The 25,844-nt window shown below is 35.5% G+C and overlaps 1 protein-coding gene across 4 annotated transcripts in view; it reads left to right on the top strand.

Annotated features, from left to right (window-relative positions):
* Positions 1 to 12,714: 12,714 nt before the first annotated feature.
* LOC124423978 (serine proteinase stubble-like) overlaps positions 12,715 to 25,844 on the top strand; it is a 32,828-nt gene continuing 19,698 nt past the window's right edge. For all 4 annotated transcript variants that reach the window (XM_046962444.1, XM_046962612.1, XM_046962785.1 and 1 more), the window contains exon 1: positions 12,715 to 13,169. The gene's annotated coding sequence lies outside the window, so the exon portion shown is untranslated. The remainder of the gene's footprint in view (positions 13,170 to 25,844) is intronic.

Genomic DNA, 25,844 nt, shown 5'->3' on the forward strand with positions numbered 1-25,844 from the left:
CACGTGGTACCGAGCAGGTACTGAAAGAGGAAAATCAATAATTTCCAGGGTATAAAAGATCCTGCCTCCCGTAACGCGAGTTACCTTCTCTTTTATTCCAGTGAACGGTGTGCAGTGTAGCCGAGAGAGAGCTCGTCGCGTCCGTGAATTTAACCATTAAGCTACATTTCGGCCTATAATACAAAGTAAGCTCGGTTCTTTCTCGATTGGTTCGTGTCGTTTTTTAAAAAGCTCTCAAATTTTTTCTTTATCATCTCAGAGGTAAACACAATCATTCATGTCTACCGTAAGATTCATAGTATAAGTAATAATAATTTATTTCGAAATTTAAATCGAAATTCGATTAACGCGGCCGATCTCGATGTGAATCCGATCGCATATCTTCTAACACGAAAGAACCTATATTTTTATCGTGACAAACTCACTTATTGATCAAACATTCACGTGCAAACAAACTTATAGCACATCGATATCGTCCGCACGCTAACGAAGGAATTTAATCAGAAAGATGAACTTCTTACGAGATTTTATAGACTCCTTGCATATGTTGACGATCTGTATACTATCCGTATATGCAGACATGTATATATACGTAATTTTAATTTATAAATATTTCTTGTATTCCAAATTATCTACATATATATACCTATCAAAATTATTAAATACAAACATGTGTATATATATAAAATACGTACGCCTTAAAAGTTCGAGAATAAAAGAATGAAGTGCTCTATATATACGGATATGAAAAACACTTCTGTTTTCGCATCACTCCACCTCTATATTTTTTTTTTCGTTTATGGTTCTCCACACGAGACCGTTACTATCACGTACTCCGTGGTGTGGCACGTGTGGCATGGTGTAGGCCTCCTGGGGATCCCGCCATGTAAAAGAATGGGGACGCGTTCGGGCACAGTACCCCTTGGGTGACGAGGAAAGCTGTGCTAATCTCTTACTTTACTTCTCTCTCTTTCCTTACTCGTTATCATATATATTTTCTCTTTAACCATCGAAGTTGATTAAAACTTGCTGGGCCATACCTGCTGTCGAAAGTTTACAACCGCAGTCTCGTATTTAATTACTGCATATAAACGACTTTTTATTCGCATCCTCTCGTTTGCTTTTTATTTTCAATATCTTCTCTTTTTTCCTTGATCGCATTCCGAAAGTTTCCTACCGATGATTATGAACTTTATCAATTATCTTGGTATAAACGTATAAAATTTCACTTTAATGGGTGAAATTCGTACATACATATATGTATATATACGTTGAAATAAGTCCCGGCAGCTTTCGCCCTGCTTCTTCTCGGAATAAAAGTGCCAACGTGGCTGATAGATAACGATCGGGTTCTATGGAAAGTCTCCTCTACGAGAATTAAGTGGAAACTTTTTTGTTGAGTGATTCATTTTTCGAGGAAGATTATCCAACGGATATATGTACCTAATTAGAATAAATAGGTATTAGTCTTAATTACTTTCCACTTATTTTTTCGATTACTTTCCTTAATCCTACTCACTACAGAATTTTTAAAAATTTTCTTTTATATTTTGCAATCTACTTAAAATCTTTATTTCAAGTTATTCGAAAGCACTTGATAACATCTCTTAATAATGAAGGAAGATAAAGAAAAGAAAAGAATATCTATGTGTGTGAGTATAATTACCTAATTACTTGCTTGCAATTATCACAATTACATTGCGACGAGTCGGTCGCAAATCGTACTTTGATGCTCTTTGCCCCAAGCGTAAAATTGAAAATACATATACTCATTGTCGCTCGCATTCGCGTCGTTCGTCTAATTGAACATTACTTTTTTTTCCACTAATTGAACATTACTTTTTTTTCAGTGGTCTTCTTGAAAATACCGGAGTTCGTTATGGAAAATAAAAATTATCATAATACAATAATCAATATCTCTTTTATCATTTTTTCTTATTCTCACGAAAATACTTGTTTACAAAAAACTGATCAGTTGTAAATCGCAAATATCACAATATTTTTGCTCAATGATTACAATGGAATATAAATATTCTTTCGAATGTTTTCTTACGTAATTCAAACGCAGATAAAAACAGACACTGTAAATATATATTTCGAAGGGAAAATCTGCGATAGATAAGATGGATGGAGAGATGTCGTAAACGAAATGAGATCGTTTTATATGCACGAGGCGATTTACGCGTCAAGATATATCGCTTAAAAGCATATTAGTAAATCGAGTGTTTGCTATTCCGAGCGCATAGCCTCTTTCTCTTTTTTTCTTTCTGTCTTTTCTTTCTATCTCTTCGTGATGCAACGACCCTCTTTATGCACACGAACAATATATCTCGCAAAATTGATTTTGTCGATATGGACGGTCCTTCATTTTTATTTCCCACCTTTTGTCGAGTATTCACTGTAGTTTGCTAAATTAATATGGACAAGTTGAGTCGTCATTTTTTCTATTAACACATGGACGTGTGTAAACGTCCAGATGAAAGATTCGATAACAGAGAAACGATAATATGCTGCGAAAAAGGAACAGGCAAAAGAAAAAGAGGAAAGGGAGTATACATATAAAAGGCTAAAAAATTAGCAATTATAAGTTCTGTACATTAGCATACAAGAAGGCATTCGCTCTCACAAAGCCGTTGAGTTTAATAGCTTCTGCATGAAAGCAGGAATTTATGAAAGATCGATGTTAAATTTTATCCCTAAGGCTCCTTTGGGAGAAAAGAGAATAAGAAATGATGAAAATTACTTTCGGGAACAAAATAAAAGGAAGAAACAGTAAAGCCGGTATAATATGAAATACACATAAAAAGAAAAATAAAATAAAATGACAGATGTAATGTAGATAATTTTGTTATTATTAATTACTCTTTCCTCAGGTTAAAGATTTAACACATGATATATATTTTCTTTAGAAATGCAGAAATCGGTGAATACGGATCGAACTTCTAAAGACGAAATAACTATGAGGAGTAACGATCAAAAGTAACCCATTTTAATTCGGTCGCAATATTATTCGTTTATACGAATTACGATGTTACTCAACACAACCATATTTTCTTGGAAGAAAAAAAGGAAGAGGAGAAGGAGGAGAATCACATTGCATTCGATTTAATGATACTCTCCAGAATTCGGGTCTCCGCCCTTTCACTCGCTCGCTCGCTCGTCTTCTTTAAAGATGGAGCGAATCGATGTCGAACGAATCTTCCTCTATTTCCCTCTCTCTTTCGGATCGGACCGCACTCGATATCTGTGATTTACGTAAAATCCTGCGGTTTCCGGCGACATCTGGCAGAGCAAGCGAAAGATACCATTTGACATAATCAACCATTTGAATTAGTATCTACGCTCTTCTTCCGAATCGATATGAGAGGAGGAACGTAAATGAAGGATAAGGAAGGAGAAGCAGTACGGTAAATTGATATGCGTCGGAGGACGAACAAAAAATTTAAGATCGTCTTGGTTATGATTTACGATAATGCCGATAGCCCATTCTTCCGACACTTATAACATATATATCTATGTACATATGTACATATATACATAGGTAGGGGTGTGCGTGCACATATAAGTTACGTACAGAGTATATAACAGAACGAAGATCGTAATGTCATTTGCACCATGCACCGAGGACCGTTATCTTTATCACGCGTATTCTCTACAATGTTTTAAAGCAGTGTTGTTATGTAACTCCTGTAACTGTACATACAAGACACGAATACCGGTACAGGTGGTAAACTTTATTCTTCTCTTTTTTATTTTATTTTTTTCCGCTCAAACGAAACAATCCGTTGTCTGTGCTGCTCTACGTGCCGCAATAAAATTCTTACTCTTTTTCGAGTCGTTATGTTCTGCGGACGAAGGAAAAGGAATGAAATATTAAAGATTAGATAACTGATCGTCTTGTTTCTTCCTATGCGAATAAACGTATTAGAAATTAGATAACCACAAGAGACAAGACCGGTTTGCACGTTTACGATCGATGATTTCTCTTCCTACTAACTCTTCGTCCTACGCAATTTTCTTAATTTCATTTGTCAATGCGATTGAGTGTCTCACTGAACATCGTTTTCTATATAATCTTATATTTTAATTCGACCTAGAAATTATGACGTAACGAAGAAAATATCGAATGAATGCTCCTCCTCATCGATTCGAGCAATCAATCAACTAGAAAGTCATCTGATAAAGTCGCTGCATTAGAAAGTATGTATACTTTAAAGTGGCAAGGGTTAACTTAAGGATATAATTTCAGGTCAAACGAGCATGGTCATAAAGTCATCACCTTCGACTGCCGCTCGTTGACGCGTAAGATCGTAAGCAGACAAGAAACGAGTAGATCTCACTGAATGTCACCTCGATATACGGAAAAGAGATAGAAAAAGAGACAGAAGAGAAGCACTTTGCCCGCTATATACGAATACTCATTCAATTACACACATACAAGGTGTTGCTTCCATGTGCATACTTTATCAAAGCCGACGGAGTCGCTTAGGACGTAAAAGAGTTGTCGTGTAAAGAGAACACGTAATTGTTGAAGATATTTAGTTCATAAATAATTTTGACTCGTATTTTGATACTTACGATTATCAATCAGAAATTGTTAAATATTTTACATATTGTACGAGAGTACAAATTTTTAATGATATATATATATATATATATATATATATATATATATATATTTATATATATATATCATTAAAATATATTATATACATATGTACTTATAAAAATAAAATAGAACTATATTTTTCATACTTATGTGTACTTTTTTTCGATATATTATGTCAACTAAATGTAATATAGGCTATGGGCGTAACGAGAAAAGCCTTTCTTTGAAAAACACTTCGTTCTTGAAAAATCCCACGGGAAGTAAGATAGAAAGAGGGGAAAGAGAATTAAAATTCGCACGATGCATTTAGCAAGTACGAGGATCGTGACATTAATACGGCTTGGTGTATGCGAGGAAAACTTTCACCACTGTGCATTGTGCGTTCCCTTCTTCTTCACCGTATCATTAATGCCGTCTCACGTTCGCCGTTTTACAGACACGTCCGATTCGCGTTCAATTTTCTTTTACCATTGCGGTTTCTCTTTTCTTTCTTCGTAAAACGATTCGGAAAAAGTATCGTTGGTCTACACTAGAAGTTATAATTTAAATAAAAAGGCAAAAAAAAATTACAAATCAGAACAATTTTTTCCGCCTTCAAAGAGTTAATTTAGCATTAAGATTGAGTATCCTGTCAAGAAGATTTCAACGAATGCTCATGCTCACTCGAAATTCGTAAACAATGGATCCTTGCTTCCTCTTGCCAACAATGCGACGAGATATTATTAAGATTTTCAACCGCGCATGTACCTACATTATGAAATCGTTTAAATGCGAGAACACTCTCATTTTTTCTTTTCCTCCCTCTCGTTTTTTACTACACCTCTTTAGCTTCGTCCTTTCTTCCGACAGTTTCCTTCGAATTCATCGCTCGGAACGTCGCTTTTGCATAATTGGACGGAAAAGTAAAACGTTCAAGAAAAAGAGCATTAAAGGTTTTAAATATTCGAAAATTGTCATATAGAAAAAAATATTATATGTATTTACATTATTAGATTGCTTGAACTTTTACGAAATATCGCAACATACTTATATACATATGTAGCGTACCACCCAATAATTAGCATCCCGTTAAACTTTATCCTTTACTTAAAGATTTCAAATCATATATTTTCTCAAGGTCGAGGTTAATTACTCGCGACAGACGCTCGTAATATCTCGACGACCGTATCATTACTTACCACCGTATTTTCCTAAAAACCTTCACTTATAATTACGAGATACGATCGCTTAAGAGAAAAGCATCATATATCGCGAATATAAGCCAGATCGTGTGGCGATAATTCGAAGGTTCGATAATTGGAGAACCACCGAATTAAAAAGTATTCTCCAGTGAGGGCCCAGAAAGAGATAGAGAAAAACAGAGAAAGAGAGAGGTACCTCATGGAGATTTCGCGGACACCTTCAAGAGGGAGTTCGCCGGTCGGTTTTACAGAACGGAACGGGCAGTTTCTCGTTTCCTACTTCTTAATTGGCTGCGCGATGATAAATCCGTATAGCTTTAATTGAGAGCCCGGCAGCACGTGAGCTGCCTCAGCAGGCAGCCGCAACAAAGATAGCAAACGAAAGAAACACAAGACAAAGCGATCTTCACGAAAGACTCTCTGTGCCTACTTCAAAGTTGTCTTTATGTTTCTTTCTTTTTCTCAAGAGGAAGAGCGCGAAGAAGCTTCTTCCAGCTCTGGTAGAAAATGCGTATTGTGACCCAGTGACACGAGTAGGCCGATCCTAAGCCGACCGTTATCTCCGCTTGTCTCCTCTCCTCCTAGCTGTCACGGCATACGTCTTTTTGCTTGTGGTATTTTAGCATTTCAGGAATCCTCATCGAGTCTGTGGTTGTGTTTTTAGTAACCAGGATTTCCGACTTCTGGATATTGAACGAAAAATCGAAGTAGAAATAGTAGACAGAGAAGAAACAATACAAATGATCTCCAACAACTGTCGAGAGAAAGACGGAAAGAGCTATTTGGAGCAACGATGACTCGTCGAAAAATATTGAATCTCGAGAAAAGAACGGCAAGGCGAAGATGCAGCAGAAAAGTTTGCCTATCTTGTTTGCACGTGTCACAAGTAATAAAATACGAAAGAGAGGTTTCGGTTCGAGGAAATTTTGCTATGCGTCGTTGCCCACATTCTCGATAACTTGACATTTGCGACATATTGACAATGAGTAAAAGAGTTGAAACGTAGATACTTAACTTCTAAGATTTATTTAATCACAATTTATTCATCGTACTCGTCGTCCTTTTTATCGTCAGCCACCCTCTTAACTTGCTTACCATCATACGATGTCAATCGTATGACGTCATCTTTGAGCATAATCGTATTTTAATTACGAGACGCGAGGAGTCAAAGCAACGAGGTCACTAATTTAGCTTGCTATACGAAGTTTAATCAAAATTTATTGCTACGATACGTATTAAGCGCACCATTTACCTTTTCGACCTTAATAGACCCACTACAAGTAGTTTAACATTGTCATCACTACAAAAGGATAGTCATAAAAAATCCTTTTAAAAATCTTTTCAATCATGGACCACGTTTGTACGGTTTATCCGAAAAGAGAAAAGTTTCTATCGATTCTTAAGAATTTTCTACCACAATAGATGTTTTTTATAGTGGTAGGTTCAAGACGTGGAATCTTTTTCTATTCGAACGAAACGTAAAAATATCCTTCAAAATAGTTGAAGAAGAGTAAAGAGCTCTTTTAAAAAGAAACAAAGAGAAGAAGATTTGTGCAAAGAGAACAGTAATTAAAAAGAGAGAGTCCAGATTCAATCCAAATGCCTCCGTACGCTCGATTTTCTGTTATAAATGAATTCAATTCGTTAGCCGTGGAAGTTTGTGGTGTGTGAGCAAGATAAAAGTGACCCACTTATGATTAAAACAAAGACGAAGAGAAAAAGACAGAAGGAGAAGAATAATACAGAAGAAGAAGAGGAAGTGGCTGCTCTTGAATATAAAACAGAGGGTTATTATCGTTCTCGATATAAACTCTTTAAGGGAGGAAAATATTATTGTTTAAGTTGGAAATATTATTGTTAAAGTCGGAATCGATTTCAGCTTATGTTACGCTTCTCTTCAAAGTTCTATGATTCCAACGATTCTTTAAACTTTGATGTCAAATTTTAAGAGCTTACTTTGGATAACTTTAGCTTCGAGAAAATGTATAAAACATTTCGATTTGTTCAAGCGTATAAAAGGGAATAGCCCGTTAAACTCATCTCTTCCATAAATCCTCCATAAGACTTGAAGTGAAGTTCGAATATAATACATGCCAGATAACGACTTACGGAGGACGAAAGAGCCGATAGAAACTTCCCTTAATCGTCCATAAAGCTGCCACCGTAGTCGTGGCATGTTACCACGTCAATTAGGAACGTAATAACACGACGAAAATTCGACACGGGGGCGCGCCAGAATTATGACATGTGCCTGTTTCAATGGTCTTTTCGCGAGATACCTTCTGAGATTTACGACGAGACCACCGTCGAAATGTCCTCTTCCTTTGGACCAGACGAAATTTTACGACGTCATTCTTTCTCTCCGGAAGTATCTTCTCGTTCTTCTTTCTAACGAGTCATACTTATTATAGATCTTTTCAGGTAACCAGGACAAAATGACCAATATTTTGTTTTATATTTTTATTTTTTTATAATACATCTTAGTCAAATCAAACAATATTTGCGATATTAAATAAACTCACCCTCTTCAGTTTTCACCCTCTTCATATGAATACAAGTCGTCGAATACGTGCGTTCTTAGTGAAATTCTAGATAAAAAAGAGAAAAGAACTTTCTTGCTTTTATCCTCCGCGCGCTACCCTCATAACGGGCCGCAATTAACGAGCCCGATACACCAGTCTAACCAGTAATCACGAACATTCGTCCATGAAAAGTAGAAGGGAGCGATTTCTAAGTCTGTCCATTGGCGTAATGAGTTTAAAAAAACATTTTAATTTTGAATTTTCAAAGTATTTTCAATTTATCCGCGCTGCTACATACGATATGGTTTAATTATAAGTTGTAAATCTCACTTCTGGCAATGAATGAATAAATAAAATAAGTTAAATAAATAAAAGATTCTTCCCCACAATATTTGAAAATTTTTGAGATTGAGAATATAGTCTTCGATCGATCAAAGATTGATTAATTGATTAAAGAGTTTAAAGTCACTGCTCCTGATGAATCATATTGACTAATCTCATTCGTTTTAAGACGATTGACTTAAGCGGTACTTAGGCCCGTGATTAACCGATAAAATATTGCACCATCATTCGTACACACATGGCTATATTCTCAAGATGAGACTCGAAATCCTCGCTGTTCGATCGCGTGAGTTCCGAGAGTTCGAGGGGATCTTACAAACCCTCTTTCTGTCTCTCTCTTTCTTTCTCTCTCTCTCTCTCTCTCTCTCTCTCATCCCCCCTGCCGTGAAAAAAGAAAGTGAACGCTGTTGCAGAATGCATCCATTTTAAATTAGTTTCGTTAGCTCGCAAATGATTATCGTGCAAACGATCTCGCCTGACTTCTTCGACAAGAGGATACAATACATGCTCCTGGGAAGAAATTATTGAACGAAGGGACTTTGAAAACGAAACTCGAATCTTAATACGTATGAACTATGTAGTTGAATTCTATTTTCTTTAATTTGTAATTCCACGTAATATTATATTATAACATAAAATCATAATTTGATTCACATTTGCTTACAACTTTACCTACTCCGCTAGCTTCATAAGGTAGAGAGAAAAAGAAAGAGAGAGAGAAAGAGAGATAGAAAGAGAGGTGAAAATGTACGTAAGAAGAGAAATTTTCATTTGTAAAGATCTCTTGAGATAATTAGATACATGGCGTGAAAGCATGATTGTTTCAAACAAATAGAGGCTAATTAGATGAGGTTAAACGACGAATTTTGTATTCTTAGGAAAGAAATGCGGAGGTTGGTCTGTCGATTGTAAAAAGGGAAATCAATTCCCCCTCTAAATGGAAGCCAAGTAACGAAGAAAAACATGTTAATTGATGGTAACGGGGTAGAGCATGCCGTTAACGGCTCATGATCCAATAACCCATTTACCTTCTCCCGTGAAACAAAAAAGTCTCAGTTTCATCAGACGTTTATATGCATTTCCACTCTGAATCGCCGACGATCTGCTTATGCGAGTCGGCTGACACGAACCAAACGCGCGAACACATGCAATATTTCTATAATATTATACTTATCTCTATCTAGCGCAACTTCGAACGGCCTTTCCCACCTCACGCATCTACAATTAGTCGGCGCATTTGATACAAATACCTTGGGGCATAATTAATAGCGTGTACTTCTACGTACGTGCATTGTAAGTAACGAATCCTATGAATGTAAATAATTTTACAAAGGTAGCTATTCTTTTTCGAATCGAACGATTCTTTCTCTATTCTCTCTCTCTCTCTTTCTCTCTCTCTCTCTCCCTCTCTCTCTCTCTCTCTCTCTATCTATCTATCTATCTATCTATCTATCTATCTATCTATCTATCTTTATCTATCTATCTCTTTTATTTTCCAATATGTTATTATTTGGAATAATTACAAAGAAGTGACCCATGAAAATGAATGAAATAAATTAGAAACTCTTCAAATACTTCAGTTCAAGGACCCTTAGATTAAAAGGACAAATACATCTGCGTTAATTTTTCCTTTTTATTGAAATGTTTATCTCGTTAATAACTCAGAGCTACGTTTAGGAATTATTGAAGTAATTATTTACTACTATACTACGCGTACTTATTTTTATATCATGTTTAAGTTCTATGGAGATCGAGCCTGTGTTATAACATTTTCGTTAGCTTATACCTCTTTATTGTCATCTTTTATTAAAATGATTTCTACCTTTACGCGCATATTTATTTCAAAAAACAAAAAGATAAGCAAACTTGAAAAGAATTCGACATTCCGTTATCTTCTGAACGACGAAATCTAATCATCTTGCAAATTTATCATCCGCCCTTCTTTAAACCGTACACGAATAGATACGTATATTCTTCATATATTCTATCTATGTATATATTCATAGATTCTATCTATGTATGTATTTATAGATTCTATCTATGTATATATCATAGATTTTGTATATGCATTTATAAAATATAGAACGTTTAAAACGTACGTGTATAATTTGAGATAATAAACAGTTAAATTTACAGCGAATTACTTATATTATATATTATATATCATGTTTATACTTACGATTATGGATAATATCTATAATTATAGTAACATATAATTTCATATATATAATATATTGATGAAGAGAACGAAAAAAATGTAAAGATCAACTCGGTCACATACGTCCTTGCGGTTTTCAGAATAGTATCGAAGGATGAGTTCGACCGCAATACTTCTTTTCCGATTCTTTCCTAGTGTCCCCCGTTTGAGGTCTCCCTGCGAGAAGTAAGTCATTAGAATATGAGTGTTCAACGTGATCTCTACGACCGCTTGGCGCGTACCGATGAAAGGGAATTCGATCGCGATTGCGTACACGATACGAAGTTACGTAATTTTACTCGTTTAAAAATAAAACTACATTTGAAGAACCAGAAACGAACAAACTCATTCAGAATTCATTGTCAAGTGAATAAGAAACGTAAATATATCGTTTTAACTTTTACACGAACCGTTTCGATCATTTTTGATTGTCTTTATCATAAAATACAATATTCTTCCTATCAATTCGCGAAATTTAATTCCGATCTCCGGAGTCTTCTATTTTGCAATTCTGTACGATTATAAAAGAGGTGACCAGAAGCGAAATACAAATGGCACCCTAGTTACTCGACCGGCACTAAATCTTGGCTTGATCTGTTATACCACAAGTTCAGAGTGAAGTCCGTGGGCGTTCCTACGTCTTTATATGCACGGAACAGTAAACTCCCGAGCGTCTACTTCATACTTTCCTCGTCCTGGTTACTCTCCGCGAACTTGGCACGTAAACGTTTGCCGTTGTGTTCCAGCATCAAATAGCTATCATTGAATGCTCCGAACATAATGGAAATTTGAAGAATTTGAAAGAGTGTTTTTCGTTCAATCTCGCGGTTTCTTTGCCTTTCAAAGAAAACCTATTTTCACAAATTCTGGACATTCTTGGTAAAACGAAGCATGAAAATTTCAATAGTATAAGAGCAAATTTGACAACTCATAAAAATGGAACTCCCAGAAACGTCTTTCTAATACAACTAGCTCTAATTCATTGTTTATCTAACGTTCTAATGAACGGTAAGCTTTCAGAGAATAACTGGTATTGCAAAAAAGAAATATTGTAAAAAAGAATGCTCAAAAAATTTCAGAACCAATAAATACAGTTACGTACGTATACATAAACTGATTGTTTATGAAGATCTTTTACATTCTTTGTTCACATTAACGAAATAACGGTATCCGGCTGATATGAAAATATACAATTAGTATCCCAGATCGGTAAAGGAGATTGGAATTTTCGTGGACGGTTTCGTGGCATCCTCGTGATGCGACTAAGAAAAATAAAGCAAGGGAGGAGACGCAGGCCTAGACGGCGGTAACAGCGGCAGGTAGACGGCAGCGAAAGATGAGGCCGACGGCCTCGCACTGTTCTCCAAGAGGTCGACCCACTTCGTTCGAAGACGAGAGGGACCGTACTGGTAGGCAGTTGGGTACATACGTACGATGTACACCGTACATACGTAAATATATAGACCTTCCCCTCTTCCTCGTCATATCTCCTTCTCTTTTTATTTTTATTTTTATTGGATCATACTCGTAGAATTATGAGTTCTACTTGCTTCTTCAAACTTTTTTATCATTTTTCGAAATGACAATATGACGAATCTAAATATAAAATTAGTATTTTCAAATATTTGTTAAAGAAGCAGAAAGTAAGAAAAAGAAAGAGTTGCTATCCAAAAAATTCTTTTCATTAGGACCAAAAATGAGGTAGAGGTGGAGAAATATCGGCGGGAGACGACACGTGGTTTCTGCAATAACACGACTGGCACGAGACTCCCTACTACAGCTCTCCTTTGAAGCGCGGTTTCCTTGTCTCCACACTGGACGCAATGAGGCGATCCTCAAAGCGCGACCGGTAGTCGAGCCGCGTGCACGTGCTTTCCGGAGATGGTCTTTCGATCGACGAAAATCTACACGCTGTTGTCACCGGTTCTTTCTTCCGTCTTTACCTGTTTTATCATTCATTCTCACTCTTCAATCTTACAATATCGAGTTCAACGAAAATCGATTTGATCAGATATTATCTGATCTTTGTCTCTGAAACAGTCTATATATGTGTTTTAATGAATTTTTCGTGTCTTTTATGAACTTGTTCACGTGTCATTAAAGTTTTGTTGAATCGAAAAAAGAAAATACAAGTGTCTCGGAAACAGAAAGGAGCCTCGGTTTCTAAAATTCCTTGAGAATAGAAAGCAAGTTTAAGCCTGTCCGTAAACTTGGGAACGGATCCAATGTCCCCGAAATAAATTATCGAATATGACTAGAGACTGAATGTGCAAGCGCAAAGCCGACAGTCCTCCTGAGGAAGAATCGGCATCTTATCGGTGAGTCCATCGTCTTTTAAACACATCTATGACATGCAAGGTCGACAACGTATGCGTTTTTTAAAGTATCTCGCCGGAGTAGGTTACCGGTTATCAACGTAGCCGCTCGAAAGTTTCGAACGGTATGATAAAAAACTGGAAAAATTGGTGAGAAGGTGGAAACGTCAATGGATTTATAATCCGATGATAAATTCTTCGTCGTTTAGCGGATTAATTCGTCTCTTTGAAAAAAATATTCAAATTCCACAATCTAAAAAAAAAAATAAATACTTATATTTTTTTTCGTCAAATGCAAACCGGTCCTTTCTCTCTCCCCCCCCCTCTCTCTCTCTCTCTCTCATTGGATTTTCTACTAAAATCTATCCGAATACAAATAATATCAAAGCGAGGAACAAAAAAATGTTTTTACGATAATGAGTGAAACTATGTGAATTAATGGCAACCGAAAGTACTTCGTCCGAAGAACGTGCACTCGTTCGTGATACCCGATGAATTATCAAGCATCGTTACGTGTAGAAAATGCTATAAATAATTATATGTTTTAGCTGAACTATGCGTATGATTACTCTCTAATTAACGAAGTTAAAAAATTAAGGGTTCGACGGTACGATTTCGAGATACAATACCTTCAACATCGCTAGACTTTCGCCGGGACTTCAAACGTTCTCAAGTAATAGTCGGACAGTCTTCTCGTTAATAAAACAAATAAGAAAGATATAATAAATCTGTTATGAAGCATTTGTCTTTTTCTTTCTTTTTGAACTTTCTCTCAAAATATAATTATCAAAAGTTCTGAATGATAGAGAAGTGACAGCAAAGCGACACAACGATCGATTCGAATCACACGTTTCACGTTAGCTTCTTAACTCTCGTAATTGGAATCGACTACGATCGGTCCGAGTAGTACTTGTATAGTAATAGAGAAGAGAAGAGAAGAAGAAGAATTATTGCTATTAGTCCGAAGGCGAGATGTAGGCAAGCGGCTAGAGACAAAAGGAGCGTAACCCACTTTACGTTAGATGGTTCGTAATGGAGAATTGTAGACGACGTCGGCGACGTTTATTTAGCTAGCGGTCATTGGAGCGATTGAACCGAGCGGAGATTTCCACTCTTTATTCTGAGCGAATCGAAGATATCTCTCTTCGTGTGATTAATCGGCTCAGTTTACGATACCTGTAACGAAATGAGCGTGTAAACTAGGTCGACTGTCCCTCGATTCCTTTTCGAAATGAGCGAATCCGTTTACGATGCTATCGTGCACTTTCACTGATTAGTTGCGCGACTAGTCACATCGTATTCCCTGGCTTCTAAACGACGATTGAAAACGATTTACAGTAAAACTGTAGACATCTATTTCTAACGTATTCCCCTCAAGATAGGATTTATTGAACATACGAATCTTGTAATCATTTTCGATAATAAAGTAATAGAGATTGAAACCGATAAATAACAATTGTTATTTATTATAAGAAGCCTATGCTCGTCGTTAGATTGTTGAAAGAAAGGAAAGAAAAGAAGGAATGAGTTCGAAGATGAGTAAGAGTTTCGAGCATCGCTATTCCGCTCCAGATTTCGTAACGCGGACGTGCCGATTCGGAACAAATTAGAGATGCTTTTGTTCACGATGGATTTGGGTCTCTCTCGCGAAATCCGTTAGACCGTCTCACCGTCACGGTCCCTGGGCCATAAAAGATTTGTCCTCTATAACGTGAACTATTACGATGAGGACAACGAAGGGGACTCTCTTCTTCTTTCGACCCAAAAACCAACCGATCGAAATAAATTTAAGAAGTTTAACAAGTTCACCCGATTGGATGATGTTAACTTTTATCTCCCTTTTTCTTGCTCCGAGCGATAGTATAACCGTTAATAAAACTGAACTGTCTGATCATTAATTCTGGATGGATTAATTCTCTCTCTCTCTCTCTCTCTTTCTTTCATAATGAAGCAACATACGATTTGCAAAAACGTAAAATTTACAAACATATAATCTGTTGTTAAAAATTATCATTATCAAGAAGAAAAAAAATGAGTTTATGTGAAAGTAAATAAAAGATCGCAAAGTGACATAGTTTGATTTAGATCTGATAGAGAGTTAGTGAAAATTTCAAACGCGTTTGATAAGCAAACGGTGCAATCGGTTCGTTCTTTCGAGCCAAAAAACGATATCTCTTTCTTTTCACTTGGTAGACCATAGTTGAATGAAGCATTAATTATTTACAGTGATCGCAAAGTCGTCAACCTCACCACACTTTTATTTTCTTTGAGCTCATAATATTCAAGTAAGCATTGTAATGGAGGAATTGTAATCGAAGATGTGAAAAATTCAAGGAAAAGAGCTGTCGAATAAAAATCATCATTGTTTCCGGGATCAATGTCATCTAGAGAAATTTCCACGACGACAAACAAGCGGTTCTTTTCTACTATCTTGAGCTTGTCTACGACGATCTCTCTTCTCTAACACGACGAGTCGGAAGTCCTCTTTTCTCTGGAAAGGAAAGCATTTTTAGACAACGTTCTTGAGAGAGAACGCAAGTTCAAATTCGCTTAACCATCTTTCTTATTGACATTCAACATTTGTTGCAACGAATTCATATATCCAGTATAAATTTCTGTCCTCTCGAGAATCCGAATCTTTTTATTTTTCTTTCTTTCTCTCATTTTACGATTAATCATTAAGTTGTTCAATATCTTGGCGTTATTGTGACAACACGTGGCTTTTAAATTCAGCGAAGCTTCAGATGATTTGGCATGACTCCTGTAATCATGTCATCAGTTAATTCTCTCTTTCTCTTTCACGATTCATTTTAGTACTAACAACTATAATAAAATAACAACTGTTGTTTGCTAAGCTTGCATAATTTATTATGTGAAAATGAAAGATCATTAACATATAAAAAATACTCAATTAGTTTCTTCTAATTTCTTTCTAGTTTCTTTTTAATCTCTTTTAAAGAATTTTATTATAAAATTCGAAAAATTCTGCAATCTCAAACATGTTTTACGTAAACCATATATATATATATCAATGATTATTAAAACACAAAACAATGTTATTTTCTTGGTAACTTCAACCCGCAAACATATACGATACAAGAGACCTTTGGTTAAAATCATAAAAGAGAAAGGAGTTAAGAAAGTACTTCCCACGATCTCGATTGTCGTGATACCGTGATTAATATGAGAGTCGTGACGGATCATACACGGTGTTTCATTTAACTTCAATGTAACATATAACGACACGAAAATAATCAATTAAAATATATGATAAAATAATATCAAATGTCTGTATAAAATATAAAAGTAATAGAAACTTAAGTAACAGTTTTTTAATTTTAATTAATTATGTGGTTTAATTAAATTTTTTCATCGCGACTTGCTTTTTTCCAAGTGTTCTATCGTTTCCTCAATTTTGAACGTTACATAAAGGAAAATTAAACGGACGTATTCACGAAGTAAGTAGGCTTATAGACTTGTAAAGAGAAGATGAGGAAGATTCGCTCGGCGAGAAAATGTGCGTGTATCGGTGACCGGGCGCTTTTAAAACAGGCTCTCTCGGCGCCATTAAAATGCGTCGTTCGTCGTGGAAACACCCTTTCCAGTCTGTCACATTACAGCGCCGCCATAAATTTCATCGGGTCCAACAGGCTGCTCTAAATGGCGAATGCCAAGATTTCTACAGGAACAAAACGGTCACGAGTTAGAATCCAACCTTGCCAATCACCGATTCAAATCTTAAATATCTCTCTACTCCCCCAATCCAAGATAGACACAGAAAGAGAAAAAGAGAAGAGGGAGACTTCTTCCTTTTCCTCTCTCGTTTTTTTCTCTCTCTCCTCGTATCTTCTTTTTATCGTTTCATCGCCCACGGCATTCACTCATCGACCTTCTTACGAGAGATCCGACTTTTCCGTATGTCGTCCTCGATCTCTGTAGCGATACGTACATGTAAGAACCAATAATAGCGTGTTATTTATCGAGGTTTCCCTCACATTTTTTGAAACTTCCTCTTTGTATGATGGAAATGAAACATAAAAAAAAGCTAATATTGGACACAAACCAGAATCATTACATCTGGATTAAATTTTCGAAAAACGACTTTGGTAGAAGCCCTAAGAAAGAGAGAGAGAGAGAGAGAGAGAGAGAGAGAGAGAGAGAGAGAGAGAGGAAGGATAGGTCAAGGTAGATGGCACGTGCCCGATAAAGTTTTCGCTTTAAACGCGAGACATCGCGTGAGCGTCTCGTCGCACGAATGTCAAAGTCTTCGCGCAAAGAAAGCATACACCATATGATTCAAAGAGAAAGAGAGAAAGAAATATTCTTTGTCGCTCCTTCTTCAAGCTTTCACTTTGATGTTGCAAATATTCTAGTAATTCGAAAGGAAATGAAGCAGATGGGATATAGTTCAAATCAAATATTGAGCAACAAAGTCTTTGACACTTGTTTTAATATATATTTCTTGATAAAATACTTTTTATTCATATGATTTTAAATTATGGCATATAATTTTTAAAAGATATATACAAAATCAATGAATCTCTATATTATCTTTATTATAAATACAATATATGTACTTAATTATTTAATTGCAATAAATAAAAAAAAATGAACTCAAAATTCAGTTCTGAAAGACAATAGAAGAAAAGGGGAAAAAAATCAAAAAAGTTTCGTCATATTGAAGGGTTTAGATACAAACGGGTTTAGATATTTAATTGATTATTTTTATACGTTAAAAAAATAAATTGAAAACGCTCTAAATTAAAATAATATGATCATAATAAGGAAGTGGAAAGGACTAAAACAAAGTCGTTAGAACATTAATTATCAAAAACAATAAACATAAAATTATTGATTATGAAATTTAGAAATTTAACAATAGTTTCCTATAGAAGAGAGTGTTGTTCTAAAATGTATAGCTTTCTGAATTATTTTCCTGATGCTATACGGAAAATAATAACTATAAGATCATACAATTATACCTTGGGTAGAGTTATAATTTATTTCTTAAGGTTTATTCACTAATGTAAAATTAAATTATACAACAAGAAGTAACACAAATTTTTTAAAGTATATTTCTTAAAATCTGAATGCAGTAAATCGAAATAGCATTTTGAAAATGAATACATAAATTAAATAATGATTAATAAGAAATAAATTTTTTAAATACACTGCAGCTAATTAACTCAGCAGTATTTGTGTTGTTATTAAATATATTAAAATAGTAACTATATCGAAACTAGCAGTCTTTAGGTACAATCGCTTATTTAATTAATAAATGCTTGTTAAATTAATAAAATTTGTATTTTTTTCGTGAATGAGGTATACTTTTTGGTATACATATTAGTTCACTGCGTGGAAAGCATTTATGAAGTCGTGTTGCTCGTATACAATTTTTTTTGTGCTGTCATGTAGATTATACATACATAAAAAAGGAAAACTTCGTGACATAAGTTTAATGTCCGTATCTTAATTAATTAATAAGTAACACATATTAGAGTCAGTGAATTACAGAAAATAATTAAGAAAGCAGTACACTTTAAAATCACACACTTTCTTGCGAGGAACTTTAAATTAATAAATTTATTAATTTCATAGTCAATAATTTTACAATTTTTTTATAATTAATATAATAACTATTTTGTTTTAGCCTTTTTCAAATCATTGCAATCGTGTCATACTAATCCACAGCGATTTTAATCTGTTTTGATGTTGATTTATTTCAATTTAATCAATTGAAATCTTCATTAGGAATAATTATATCGGAACCATCATAGAATTTTCCAAGTAGTAAGTGAAAATATAACATTTTTATCAGAAATAATCTGTTATACTTTTCACTATCTCAAATGGAATTCTCTATGATTATTTCTAAAAAAAGAACTTTTCGACCAGCACGCGAAGTTTTCACGAGTCAACGAAAGAATTCTCACGCGAGGCGAAATCTCGTTACGGTGTAAAATATCTTTCGTGGAAGAGAAATCGACCGAGTGCGCCGATATCCCTAAACACTTTTCTAATTCGACGTCAAATCAAAACCTTCTCATGAATTGCAGAGGTACTTATTATCGAAATATGTATATATCTTTCCCTTGTGTTCTCATAACGTCTTCAACTCGATAATTTTCTGCATGTACATACGATTATTTCCTTCTTATGAGAAACGATTTTAGAATAGAAAGTTTCTTAGAATATAAAGATCAAAGATGAGTATTAAAAATTGAAATATATTAATAGCTGCGATTAGAGATATTGAATGTGACATTTATCTCCAGATATTTAGGATATTTCTCAATTATTGTTGAAATATCTCAAAGAGAATCTTTAATGCGAAATGGTGAATCACTCGTGTGTCATGGAGAACACGCCGAGTTCACGCTAACTCTCTCTCTTTCTCACGTTCGACAGATAACTTTCACTGACTGAGCGGTCTCCTCTTCACAAGATATCGATCGCGGAATCGAGAAGCAAAAGCGGACAATCGACTAAAAATTTTATGTAATTAAAACTGATCATGAAGAAGGATGTCGACGCGTGCTTGGAAACTCTGTTGCGTCTATTTGTTACTGCGTTCAAGTATTCAACGAATATACTTACATATGTATGTATGCGGATGCATACACGCGACTGATTTAATGCTAATTTTACCTATTATCAGTATGATTATCGACAACTTGACCACGATTCGTAACGTACTCGGAAGCTGGTATTTAGCTTGATTTATTGACTCAAGATTCTTTGCATTCAAGCAATAAGCTGTTTTATTTTTCAAATTATCTTCTATAAAATATTAATCTTGCTCCATCTTAGTTCTCTTTTATTAGAAAGAAACAGTCTGCGTCATAAAATTTATTAAATATACTTATTTTTAAACTTAAACTAATTTGAATAACCTGTTTTCTAAGAAAAGAGAATTTATATTAGAAATAAGAACAAATAAAAAATTAGGAATGTTTCATCGAAATAAATTGGTACGCTTATCAACGAACGAAATACAGTAATGATACAAATATGTCGTATGTCTACTTTCCCCTATTTTTTTTACTTTCACGATCGAAGTCGTCCGAGTATATAATAGTACATACTTAATAGCATCATTTGTTCTTATTTGAATGATAGAAAAAGGTCTCGATGTTTCCAAATATCTCTAAACTTTCATACACCTTGTGCTGTCGAGTGTACATCTATGTATAGATTGTTGTAGAAAGAGAGAATACTGAATCGGCTCAGCCTCTGCTCCGTATCCGTATCTCGGCGATTTCATTAATCAACGTCGCACAATAGAGGCGGCTTTAATTGCACCTGCCCGACGACTAATTAAAGAAAATCAGCATCGTACGCGATAAGATCATCTAAACGGAACTAACGAGCCACATACCGTAGCTCGATTCTAATGGGAGCGAGCGAAGCCGAGCGTCTCTCTTCGTCTTCTTCTGTGAGATGGAATCTCGATGGCGGATCGTCGAGCACGTACAACGACACGACGAGTGTCCATTCAACGCCGATAATGACGACTGCTCTTTCTCTTTCTCTCTCTCTTTCTCTCTCTTTCTCTCTCTCTTTTTCTTTCTCTCATCCCCGTACTCTCGTACTTTCGTACTTTCTCCAAATTAGCCCCGCGTAGATATGACACGCTCGCTCACATTAGATAGGGTTGCCTCCCGAGAGCTCTCCTTTTACTTTCAAAACTATTGTAGAATGCGAAAACGGCATGTTTCTTGAAAAACTCCTGAGAAAATTTTCCGTCGTTCGCATTAAAGCCAACGTCCCCGTGTTCTGAAGTAATTAGTTTTTATTGGAAAAAAAATTACCGGAAGTAGAACGCCGAGATACAAATTTTCTCTCTCTTTCTAATAGAGTTCGTTCATTACGTTAGTTGAGTTCTACGTGTAAAAATCGTATTAAGATCGTGCACGTAGAATCTCTTACGTTCTCCAAGACTATTCATTAAAAACAAAAAAGAATAATGTATAATATATATACATAACTATGTACATACATCGTAGACTTAGTAATTTTTTTCGAATTTTCAACTTGATTTTACATATCAATAAATCAATGATACACATACTTATGTATTTTCTCGTTACTAGAACTCAAAACGACGATAAAAAAGAAAATCGAGAGCTTGAAACACTAGGTGGGTATGCATGATACTCGAACGCCTTGCGTGTCTCATCTTTAGGTGGTTAGAAACGAGACCATTTCGAAAGTGATCTCCGTGCTCTATCTCCCGTACGTTGACTCTCATCTCCATTGACAGTGACGAATAAGAGTCCGGTAGATACCTTTAACTTTGGGAATCTTCTCAAATTTCTGATTACAGCACGTCATTCCTATTAGTCTTTATCAAAAAATTTTGTCAAATGAGATCATCAACTTAGGAGATCCCTTTTGCTGTGTGAATGAGGATAGACGAAAATAGAAAAGGTTAAGGGATCATGAGATTTTAAATCATACTTCGTAAAATTTAAATGGATCGTTAAACGTGTTTCTTTTTTAAGAAATTTCGATGATGAAGAAGTTTCATACTTTTGAACGTTCTCCTTCCGCATTACGAGATTATCCTTCTTTTATAGCCGGATTCAGAAAAGAAGAAAAAGAAGAAGAAGCAGAAGGTGGTAGCTATGGACGCGATATTCTGATAAATATTGACCAGTCTGGTTGAGCACGCTCCAGCCTACATGCGATATCCATGGTCACGATTCTCGATGCACCCAACGTGTTCTTCTATTGTCATTCTTAAAGCACAATGCTAACGACGGGAGGTTGCTACACTGTTTCTCGACCTTTAAAACGGTCCGAGAAACACTCGAGGGAATAACGGACGATTTCGAGAATATTTTCAGACATTGAAACGATCCCAAATACGAACCTGTTTTCTTTCGAAGTAAGATGAAAATACATAAGCTATTGTAAGAAGATTGCAAAAATACGATGCTTTTAAATGAGATTTCGAAAGGAGTTTCGTAGACCCTTCTTAATAAGTTGTAAAGTTTGATCGATTTAAAAAAAGGCGACAGAAATATTATCGATCTTACGGAATTTTTGAAAAAAAGAAAAAGAATTACGTCGTTCTCGGAGAACTTACTTGGAAGCAATTAGTGTTGCCAAGTCGAAAGTCTCTATCTCTGTCTCTCTCTCTCTCTCTCTCTCTCTCTCTCTGTCTCTGTCTCTCTCTGTCTCTCTCTCTCTCTCTCTCTGTCTCTCTCTCTCTCTCTCTCTTCCTCTCTTTTGCTCTTTCTACTTAGCTCTTAAAACGTGAGTTATTAACTCGATGGCATAGGATGTACGCGAGTCGGTAATTGCTCGCCCGGTGGAGCGTTTATCTCGAGTGGAGAGCCAGTCTACTCTCTTTATCTCTCTCTTTCCCTCTCCTACTTCGCAGTCGTAGCCTCATAGACTTTCATTGAGTAAGATTGGTAAGAGTAAAACATAATGCTCGGAGACATCGATTAACGGTAACTGTAAACGACTTTACTCTCCTGGTCATTTGTATTAACCTGTGTACAGTACAGTAGAATCTACGTTATCTGAAGTACTGCAAGACATATGAAATAAGTTCCAATCTTGAAAATCGTATACACTTATCATGAAAAAAAGTAAAATAAAATTAATATAATACTTAATTTAGATTCCTGTTTAGAATATAGAAATAAGATATTCCTGTTTATTCGTCGACGTTGTCGTTTTATATCTATCTTTAGGAGAAATCTTTCTTGAGCATTGACCCTTTGCGCAATGCGATGTTCTCTTTGGGCTCAATCCAAATAAGAATACTTGTACGATAAACGATTTTGTTGTTTTCGTATTCTTCCAAACACACATCTCCATCATACAAGAGGTATGTTCGTAAACTGTACTAAAATACATATTAGTCATTCTTATGAATCATCCAGGATTTTTCATCGCTGTTTCGTTTTTCAAGTTAACATGGGTGAGAGAGAGAAAAAGAGAGGAGGAGGGAGGGAAAGAGAGAGGGAGAGAGAAAGAGAGAGAGAGAGAGAGAGAGTAGATACTCAAAGACTTTCACTTGATTAGACGAACATGCTCTTAAAAATTCGTCGATAAAAGAGCCACGTACGACGAGGAGGAGAAAAAACAAGCCAGTCGAAGGACGACGACGATGGGTCCTCTTTTCTTTTTTACGGACTACCCAAACGAGAGTAAGATTTAATTCACGATAGGGCACAGTCGAAGGAGAGACTATATCGAGGCTCGTAATCACTCGGACACGTTGATGTATCGTGCCCTGGAGCACAGCTCGTGTACTCGCCGCGTTAATTACGGGGTCTGCGTCTCCGGGAAGTCCTCCTTTGAGTGCTCATTGAAATTTGGCCGGGAATACACGCTAGGTTTATCGGTCCCTTTTAGAAAGTGAAATCACGATGTTACTTATATTCGATCGAGTGGAGAGAACGCTTTATTCTCTTTTTTTTTTAATCTCGACATTCAAGATACATCGAGGGAGACACTTAATTAGTCCTTACGAGGGACTCACGTAAAGAAAAGATTATCTCGTGTAGAACGAGTTCGCATTCCTTTGTTAGAAGATACCGAGAGAGCGAGAGAATATGATTTGTATAAGAGAATTTCGCGTTTATGGGACGAGTGTATACGGTACACTCACTCGTTGTAATACTAAATACGTAAGCTCGGTCACGATACGACTTGGCTCGATTATTATCGGTATGAACGGTCAATGACGAGAACACTATCGCGATATGATTATGATCTTTGATTAAATGCGAACGAGAATCTAAAGGGGCGGCGTGAGTCGAATTACGTGATACGAGGAATTGTTAAAACGGTATTAGAAGTTGAGCATTTATTGTTAAATTCGATTTTGAGGTCGAAACCTCGTCGATTAATATGATCGTTATGAAATTTTCGAAGAAAGACAAAAATGTCTTCCACAATTTAATTTGTTCGCATTATGGCGTATTTCTTAGAATCCTGAAAGAAATTTAATGCAAATTAACGTGAAACTCGAAAGTTTGTTCCATATTCATTTTTAATATTTTCAAAAACTATAACTTTCGAAATAGTCGCATTGATCTCTCAAAGATTTAATATTTTCTAAATTTCTTCCAAAACTAATCTTTCCGCATTGTTTCATTAAGATCTCGCTTTTTCTAAGCGTTTTTTTTTTTTAAGTAAAAATAAATCTTTCGGAAGTCCAAAGCAATCTTCGTACTAGATCGAGAATAAAACGAGTATCATCGGGAGGTCTATGATTTAGTAGTGATGAGAGAAGGCGGAAAGAAAGAGAAAGATAGACACTACTGGATCATTACAGTACTCTACGAGATATGTGCCGTTCTTTCAAACTAGGGATCCGCTAACATTCCTATATACATTGATAGATCAATGATCATATCGTTCTATCTCCCTTGTCTCTTTTCTTTCTTCGATGTTACTGTAAACCTCTTTCGATGTAGGTACTTATTTTACCTCTTTACAAACACTATTACATTTGTTTCAAAATGGGAATCATGAATATAGTCAAACAAAGATATAACGACTATTGAAATAAATTTGTTATCATCTGCTTTCGTTTAAAAAACTAGCTCGAACATTATATGACTTCACTTTCCTCTTTCTAACCCTCCAAAGAACAGTAATATATCTATTAATAGAAAAGAAAAAAGAAAACAAGTAGAACTTAAGTTGAAAAAAAATCAAGCTCGAGGTAGCACTTTAACCAGCATGGTTTCGAGAGTGTCCGTTCAATGAACGATCCTTCTCCGACGAACTCTTCCATCCGTAGCCTCATACTCAACTGCAAAGTCAATACCAATGTTTACTCGGTAAATATCATGTGAAAAATACTCTTACTCTCTTTTTCTCTCTATAATCGGAAAATCATTATATATAAAGACGAGGTTTATAGTAGAAATCCAATTAATTTAATTTCGTTCGATCATCTATCGAATTAATTTGAAATCGAAGCTCGTAATAAATAACCGTGATTGTACCGTTCGTTTAAATCAATTGATTTCTATTTATTATAATCGTCTGCTTATTAAAATCAATTATATCTGTTTAGTAATTATTTGAAGAGAAAAATATAAATTGTCATTGTTAATAAGATAACAAACAACGCATATACAAATTAATCGGTCGAACTAAAACAGTTGCATTCGGCATCTACCATTGTAATTATCACAATCGTAGCTATGCTTACAATCTCTCTGCGTTTCCATCTTCGTGAATTGTTCGTTTACTGGTATAAAAGCAGTCCCATCTTCAAGTTACACTTCCGTTAATTGCAGCAAACTGGAACTAAAAAAGAGCACGTGCCAGGATCGTTTCTGAAACATCGCCTTTCCGCTTAATCAACATACTATTCTACGCTAAACTAGAACTAATTTGATTTTAAATAGATAGATGATAAACATTTTTAAATATATCAAATAATCACAATCCAATTATCCAATGAAATTAATTTTGATAATGTAATAGTACATGGGCAACTTTTCCACTGTGAGTCATCATCGATCAATCCATTTCCTCACTGCTTAAGTTTATTAACCACCACTCCATCTTTAAAAACATAAGCCATGCAACTTATGAGGTACGGTATCAAATAGTAGATATCGTTTTCTCTCACCTTATCGAAACAGGCTAGTAGAAGCAGGAGTCGCATGTGGTTCGCTGACCGTCAGTTGCTCGCCA

The sequence above is a fragment of the Vespa crabro genome, chromosome 1 (assembly GCF_910589235.1).
Source record: "Vespa crabro chromosome 1, iyVesCrab1.2, whole genome shotgun sequence".
NCBI lineage: Eukaryota > Metazoa > Arthropoda > Insecta > Hymenoptera > Vespidae > Vespa > Vespa crabro.